Raw genomic sequence first — 8,295 nt, 5'->3', positions numbered from 1 at the left:
TACTTGTGCACACGTGCACACACACACACACACACAGAGGGCAGGCTGTCTGCACACCAGCACCCCGTCTGCACACATAGTAGAGGCACACCATCTGTGCACAGGTACACTTGTGCACACACAGACACACACAGAGGGCAGGCTGTCTGCGCACCGGCACCCATGTGCACACATAGGAGAGGTGCACCATCTGTGCACGGGTATTCTTGTGCCCATGCACGCACACACACATCCTCCCTGCATATGTGCTGTTGTTGCACACAAACACAGCACGTGCCCACCTCCTGTGTCCTGAGAGCACACCCCTGGGACCCCAGGCCCTGGATAAAAGGGTTGGGGTAGAAAGCCAGGGCCCACGTGGAGATTGAGCCTGCACCAGATAGTCGTTGAGGGAACAGGCTGCAGGGTGTGTGCCAGAAGCTCACATTGATAGAGGTCGGCAATGCCTGGAGGCAGGACCCAGGAGTGGCCGTCCTCCCAGTTCCTCCCCTGCCCAGAGACGGGGGTGCAGGTGTGGGGAGAGCTGCGCCCCTTTGTCAAGCCTCTGGGTTTACTCCAGGCACACTCTACCACTCTCTTACCACAAAGCACCCCTCAGTTCTGTCACCCTAAGCTCTGTCACCTTGCACAAATATGTCACCCCCACCCTCCCTTCCCCTCTACTTGGCCACCATGGTCTCCCCCCAGCCATCCCCAGCGGGGGGTTCCAGAAGCCCTGCCATATCCCTCCTGCCTCAGCATGGGGAGCACTGCGGACCCTGTGGGGTCAGTACCCTCCAGGACCCCCACCAGGGAGCTCTGAGCGTGGAGCCCACCAGAGCCTGCTCCTCTTCCGGCTTGCCTTTCCCTACCCACGAGCAGAGCCCTCTCTGAGCCACACAGCCACCAGGTGCTCTCAAAAGGCTTGCCAGGCTGGGTTGAAACTCTGAACCCACCTCTCTAAAGTGCACGGAGCAAGATCAAAACTTGACCAAAATTCTCACACCCGTTCTCCACCCTTGCCAGCTCCCTGACCTGAAATGAGCAGGACAGGGTGTTCTGTTCTCTGGGAACAGCTGGGAGCTGAGCCAGAGAGAGGAGGAAAAGGGCACAGCCCAGTGTGGACAGGGGCCTAGTCTCTCCCCAGCCTCACACCTCTTCCAAAACAGAGAACCTTATTCAACAGCCTTTTCTTTCCTTGGGAAGGGAAAAATGACATTTTGAAACATTACTGTAAAAAATTAATTTAGGTCTGAAGCATCAAACACATTTTGCAAACAAAACCAGGGCATTTTGTGGCTGGCGAATGCCCAAGTTTAAACCCCCAGGTGCCCCGGCCCAGTCAACAGGCCCCAGGGGGCGTAGGGACCACACCCACCTGCACCTGCTCTCCTGGGGGAAAGCGTGGCCTGGCTCCAGAGCCCAGGGGGACAGGAGAGTAATCACACATGTGCAAAGCCAAGGCAGCCCCCGCCTCCCCAGGCAGGGTGACCTTTTGTCAACTTCGGACGGGAACACAAATCTACCATCACTCTGGATCGGCCTTGATTGGATCAAAATCCCATTGGAAAACGGGGGTGGGGGGAAGGCAATAAAACCTCTAGAATTGATATTAAACCACTGACATTTCACAAACCGAGCGGCTCTGGCAGCTGCCAGTCTACTAGCAGGAGGAACTCTAAAGGGGCAAGTCAGGCGTGAAGGTCACGGCGGTGCCGAGGAGCCTCTCCCAGGCCCAGGCATCAGCACGGAGAGGCCAGGGGCCTAGCTGACCGGGGCCCAGCCTGCTCAGGCCAGGGTGGGAGCCCCTGCCTGGGGGTCCTGTCCCTTCTGGACCCATGCACTTGCCCAGGTGCACCCCAGCAAGAGAGATGAGCTGACCTCCAGGGCCATCCAGACCAGACACTCTGGGGCTCTGAGGCCAAAGATCATGTCCAACCTGGAGCTTGTGCCTGTCCCCTGAGTCCAGTGCTATACCTACTATAGGCCAACACTGAGGAGGAGCCACTATCCAGGATGAAACCAGGACAAGCAGAAATTCCTTTGAGAAATGCGCCAGGAACTGTACAATTGCTCAGCTTCCTGCCGCCCAGCACACTCGGAGCCCCTGCCACATGCCAGGCAACATGTCCAGGAAGGTCCAGGCCAGTGTTCTTTTCCTGCAGGTAACCCAGCTTGGGCAGGAACAGGGAGGCAGGCTGAAATAAGGCATTACTGGAACCAGGCACCTGTGCCTGCCACTGTATGTGGACAAGGAGGCGGACCCGAGAGCCCTCATGTTTCCTCTCAAATGCTGCCAACTCCAGGCACAGACCTACAGGTGCCGGCCTCAAGGGGAAAGTGGGAGAAGGAAGCCCCGTCCAGAGCTCAGGGAGCCCAAGGAAGCCACTCCAGAGTTGGCAAATCCCACTGTGGCCTCCTGCCCCCCACCCACGGCAATGGTAGATGTCACTTAACCGTGACAGTGTGAGTCCCTGCAGAGCCCAGATGTGGCCTCAGAATACTTCTCCACACAGAGCCCAGTAGCGGCCAGCACCACACCGAGTCAGCCTGCAGGATGCCAGCAGGTCTGAGCCTTCCTGAAATGAGAGCTAAACCGGGGATGAGGGGTGTTCCGAGTGTGGGCGTGTGGGCATGTGGCAGGGGCTCCGAGTGTGCTGGGCGGCAGGAAGCTGAGCAATTGTACAGTTCCTGGGAAGCCATGAGGAAGGCTTTCTGGAGGAAGAGTCTGGAGGCAGGAGTCAGTCAGAAGAGCAAGTGGATAGGCAGGTGAGCAGACCCTGAGCTGGAGCAGGGGTGGTGTGGCAGGACCACGGGGCTGGGGCTGCAAAAAGGACTGCAGGAAGCATCCCAGGCCCAGCCCTGGGGCTCCTAGATGGGGCCGGAGGTGAGCCTTCCCCAGACCGGCAGGTTCCACTTCAGTTCCGGATGGTGGCAGGGGATGGAGAGCCGGTCCTGCTCCCTCACTCTCCAGAGTCAGCCACAAGAAGTGGCACCAAGTATAGCACCGCTCGGCCATGGAGTAACCGCCTCTGGGCCGCAGTGCCTCTGAGGGGCCCAGGTCCCCCAAGGGGATGCTTTGGTCAGAAGCTTCTAGGTGGTAGCCCAGAAAGATGTAGAGAGATGCCAAAACATTAGGGTCCTGGAAATAGAGCCATCCATCAGCCAGACAGGCATTTCCTGAGCTGCTCCTGGGACCCAGAAATGAAGGGGACACAGGACCATAATAATGAGTCTTCCCCATGACAATTCACAAAGCTACTTCGTGGACATCAGCTCTCAACAGCCCTGGGAGGTAGGGATCATGCTGCCCTGTAACAGGGAGCTAAGGCTCAGTTCAGCGTGGGGAGAGACTCAACCCAGACCCACCAGGCTTCCACCACCCCATCGCTGCCCCCATAGCACTGTGCCCAGGGCCTTGGTTCTCTGACCACGTGAGGCCAAATCCTCAGAACCATGACCCTCAGCCCGACTCCTGGCCATTATTAGCCAGCTCTGTGTTTCTAATCACCATCCCCACCATTAAGGTGAACAAAACACATAGGGAAATAACAGGGTTTGATCTCAAACCGATCGATCTGCTCAAATCCATCTGGCCCCGGCCTCTTAATTCTGTATAATGTCAAAGCAATTTTTGGTTAAGTATACAGTCTGTCCTCTACTAAATTAAACTAATAGATCTAGTGGGAAATAAAACCCCAAGTGTATTGAGAATATTAAAAATTTAAAAAAATAAACTCTTCATGGGTCTGTAAGATTTACTTTGGCAAGTGATTAAATAAATAACACATAGACAGGCTGTAATAAGATCCATTAGGGGACACTCAGCTCCACTGGTCACCTCCCCGCAGGCTGCACCACCCCACCCAGGCACCCAGGCTCAAGGATGGCCAGGCAGTACCCTGAAATCCCCCACCCACATCCTCACGACACAAAAGCCAGCAAGACATGCACTTGAGAATGTGGACCACGGCTGCTGGTCCTGCACCTCACGGACTGAGCAATCTGCTGCAAACCCTTTATCTCAAAAATCAATGTTCCCAAAGTGAGGTTCCAAGAGGTCAAGGCAAGACCAGGATCTGAATCGGAGCCCATCGGATTCCACAACCCTGGACACCACCTTGCTCTGCTTTGTTTGGTTTTGACTTAATTTTCCATTGAGTCATCAATAGCCTAGGCCACAAGGCAGGATCTTGCTCTGATGATGCTCATTAGAGACAGTCTGAAGCCCCCAGAGCCTGCCCACCTGCGATTCCTGCCAACCCTGGCCCAGCATCTTTGAGCATGTCCATGGGAGACGCAGGAGGGAGAGAGGAGGTAGGGCAGGAATTAAAATCCTATTTTGCAGTTGGGCACACTGAGGCTCAGGGGCTTTCCCAACCGCACCTCAAGCTCCAAAGCACCTGTGGCAGGCCAAGGAACCAGGAAGGGTGGGGCAAGGCACTTCACCCCTAAGACTTGGGCACCGTGGGGCTCACCCCGAAACCCTCACACCAAGTGTGCTGTTTGTCACAAGCCAGCTCTCATGTGCAAAGAGAGTGGGGAGAAGTAAAGGTGACAGGTGAGGTCTCATCATAAGGCCCCTCCTTGGAGCTAGGGCCAAATAAGGAGAGGTCTGGGTCAACCCCTTACTCTTGTTCCCGGCTCCCGGCTCCCTGACCTGTCCCTCCACAGGACCGCGTTCCCCTGCTCCCACCCCTACCTCTCGCTGTCGTCAGTCAGACTTCCTCCTTGCCACCTTCCACACTAGCCAATGGTCCTGTCACACTTCTTCTTCTGGACTCTTCTCTGCCTCCACACCCCTGCACAGGCCACTACTCTGGGATGCTGATGCACCCTAACCAAGGCCTACTGAAGCCAGTCAAATTCCTTTCTGCACACAGGCTGAGCAAAAAGGCCACACGTTCAGGAAGTCTTAGCAGATAGGACCCACCTCCCACTCCCTACCTCCCTGAACTTGCCCTGCCAGGACTGGGGTCACTCTGTGCTTGATTTGCTCCCTCATTAGGCTCCATACCCAGGGTCATGTCCTATTCATCTTTGAACCCCACTGTTCTAGGCACAGAAATCCTTACTGTGGTCAGAAAGTTACGTGTGCCCTCACCTGCCTGTTTTGCCCCCTTAGTCCCACTGTGCACCCCTCACCTAGGAGGCTCTGCCTTCTTCCCTCCAACTGCCCGCCCTGCCCTACCCTTGGCCTTTGCACTTACTGTGTCATCTGCCTGAAGCCTTCTGCCTCTCCCAGGTCTCTGCCTAGCTGACCACTTCAGGTCTCTCCTGTCCACCGAGGCTACCACTAGGGGTGTGTGTGTGTGTGTGTGTGCTCGCGCGTGTGTAGGCTGCGGGACGCATGTTACACACGGCTGAGACGATTGGGCTTAGGTTTTGTTTCTTCTCTGCAGGTGTATCTCTGCCCCCTCCTGGGCTGAAATGCAGGTTCCCTGCAGGCAGGATGCTACGGACTCCCCTGTAAGCTGCACACTATGAAGTCTGTGCCTACATGTATGTGCCGGATACATGAATACTGGGCTCTCAGGACATGCTGGCTGGATAAATGTTTGAGGTGAAGCAGGCTCTGCCTGGAGTTTCTCCCCTCATTCCATCTGTCCAGGCAATCCACAAGCCTAATCAATCCTGTCTCTGACAAGCAAACAAACAGTCCCAAGGCACAGGGGACCCAGCGCAGTGACACCAATGCAGCAATGACAGGCCAGACCTGGGACTGCAAGCCAGGCCTGCTTCTCAGGGTGCACCCGGGCAGGGGCGGGGGCAAGGGCAGGCCCACCTCCTTGACGGCCCTGAGGTAGGGTGCGAGCAAGCGGAAGGCCCTCTCTTGTCTCCCTACGATGCAGGGGCCAAAGCCCCACTGTCATCCTCCTGGAAGGGGCGGGGGAGAGAAGGACAAGAGGAACCCAGACTGAGCTTTTCCACTTGCCTTCCTCCACGTCTTAGGAGCAGCCGGGGTACAGAGAGGGCCACCCTCTGCCACCTGCATCTGGAGAAGCTGACCTGATGTTTGCCCTTGGAGAGGAGTAGTCCTGGGGCCGGACGTCAGGCCTTTATCCCTGACAGTGATGGCCAGTGAATGACTAAATTGGCCAAAAATAAAAGCCCCCATAAATCTGGTATTTCCCTTTAAGCTGTCGGGTACACAGAGTGTGCCGGGGTCATTGATAGAAAAGTTTATGGATGGGTTGCATCTTAAAATCAAAATACATTACCCAAAATCAATGTTGCTGTACGTGGTATGGGGAGGACAGGAAAGGTCAGCCGGGCAAGAATATCGAAACCTAAACTCCAAGAGGACCTGAGCATTAAAATAAATAAATTTTGAAAGTGAGTTCCAGGAAACACATTCACTTAGGGCTGTAATTTGAGGGTACTTTCATGAAAGGCTAGGCAGTGTTTTTAAATAGCGCTTTTTGAAGTGCCTCTGAGAGTCTAGTGAATCCACCCACAGAATGGTATTGACAAGCGCTGCATACCCCAATGGGCAGCCTGATCACAGCAGTGCAGGATGACATCACGAGGGTGGCCACCGGCGAGCACCCAGGATGGGCGGGTCCAGTTCATGGAGGGCCTAGTGATCACATCACAGGACGGCCCACCTCCAGGTCCCTGTACACTGTGATCCTGTAGGCATTTTGGAGCCTGTGAATGGAGAGAGGGAAAGAAAAACCTTGTGGTCCAAAGGGTGTCTGTTACTATCTACTGATGAACGTTCAGGATCAGAGATGCCACCATTCTGAAATGCTCTCAAAAGTCCATCAGTGGGAAACCAGCCTCACGTCACATGACCAGCATTTCCTCTAAACAGGGCATCTTTGTGGGAACCCAAGGGACACTGGCAGTTGCTACGGGTGAGTGGGGTGAGTGACTGTGTCCCCAGAGAGAGGTTTCCTTTTGAGAAAGGAACCAGAGAAACCACACACATGCTCCATCACAGATGCCTTCTTTAGAGCCTCCAACTGAGGCTTTGTCCCACATCTTGACACAGCAAGAAGAAATGAGCTCCCCTACAGAAAGGGGGGGAAGAGGGAAAGCGCCCCTTCCTGCCACAACTAAAGCTCTCCTAGTTGCAACTTTTACTGAGCCTAAGCAAGGGCTGGCCTAGCTGGGAGTTAAAGACACAGAGAGTGAAAGCGCAGCTGCTGCCCTCACAGTCTGCAAGAGGGGACAGAAGAGCAAACAGACCCCCTAGACACAGAACTCTTGTGCACCTTTCAACAAGCAGGGAAGAAGCTGCAAGGCAGGTTCAGGCTGCCATCAACCAAGGGCAGAGGGGCCCTGCTCTCAATACCAACTGCAGGTACAGAGACCAGAGTGTCACCTGGAGTAGGGAAAATTTGAGTGTTTCGGTTAAGAATTAGGACCCCAGACTAAGACACACCTGGGCTAAAGCTTTACTTTGCCACTTATTAGCTGCGTGACCTGGGGCTAGTTCCTTAAGCTCTCTGAGCTTCGGCCACAACATCTCTAAAATGCAGTGAAATCACAGTGTCTACCCCATAGGGTTATTATAAGGGTTATATGAGCTCATCCATTCACTCCACAAATATTTACTGAGTTTACTCTACGCCAGACCCTGTCTAGGGGTCAGAGATATGTTAGTGAGCAAAGCACTGAAAGAGCCCCATCCTAGTAGAGACTGCAGGCCACAAACAAGAAACAATAAATAAGGATATTGTACCATATGTTGGAAGGCAGTTAGTACTAAGGGAAGGAAAAAAACGGAGAGCAGGGTGAGGGGAGTGCTGGGGAAGACAGCGTGCAGACTGCACTATAAAAACAGGGTCCCAGGATCCTCATAGAGAAGGCGACTTCTTAACTAAAGCCAGAAGAACATGACAGAGTTTATGAACCAGGTATGGGGAAGGAGCATCCTTCTGTATCAAATGATCCCCCTGTATCAAATGATATAGCTGGTGCAAATGCCCTGGGGTGGGACCACAGTGTGTTGCACTGTAGGAAGGAAACCAGTGTGGCTACAAAGAGTGATCAGGGAAAGGACAGAAAACACAAGATGACAGAACAATGGAGTGGAAGACAAAGGCAGATAGTTTGACCTTGTCAGACATTACAAGGCCTCTGGTGTTTATCCTGAGTGGAAAAGAAGCCACTGCAGGGTTCTGAGCAGAGAAAGAGTGGTCTGATTTCTGTTTGAGAAGGGTGACTTGATTGTCATGGTGCGAACTAATGCACGGAATGTGTATACCCAGTGCCTGATACATGAAAGAATATAGCCATCATTCTCGTTAATAATAACACCAACTCACGAAGTGGGCAAGATACACCTTACCTCACAAGGTGGTTCAG

Source organism: Callorhinus ursinus, unplaced genomic scaffold (assembly GCF_003265705.2).
Source record: "Callorhinus ursinus isolate GAN/ISIS: 27379988/994484 unplaced genomic scaffold, GSC_fseal_2.0 scaffold127, whole genome shotgun sequence".
Taxonomy (NCBI): Eukaryota; Metazoa; Chordata; class Mammalia; order Carnivora; family Otariidae; genus Callorhinus; species Callorhinus ursinus.
Note: the sequence above shows the minus strand (reverse complement) of the source record.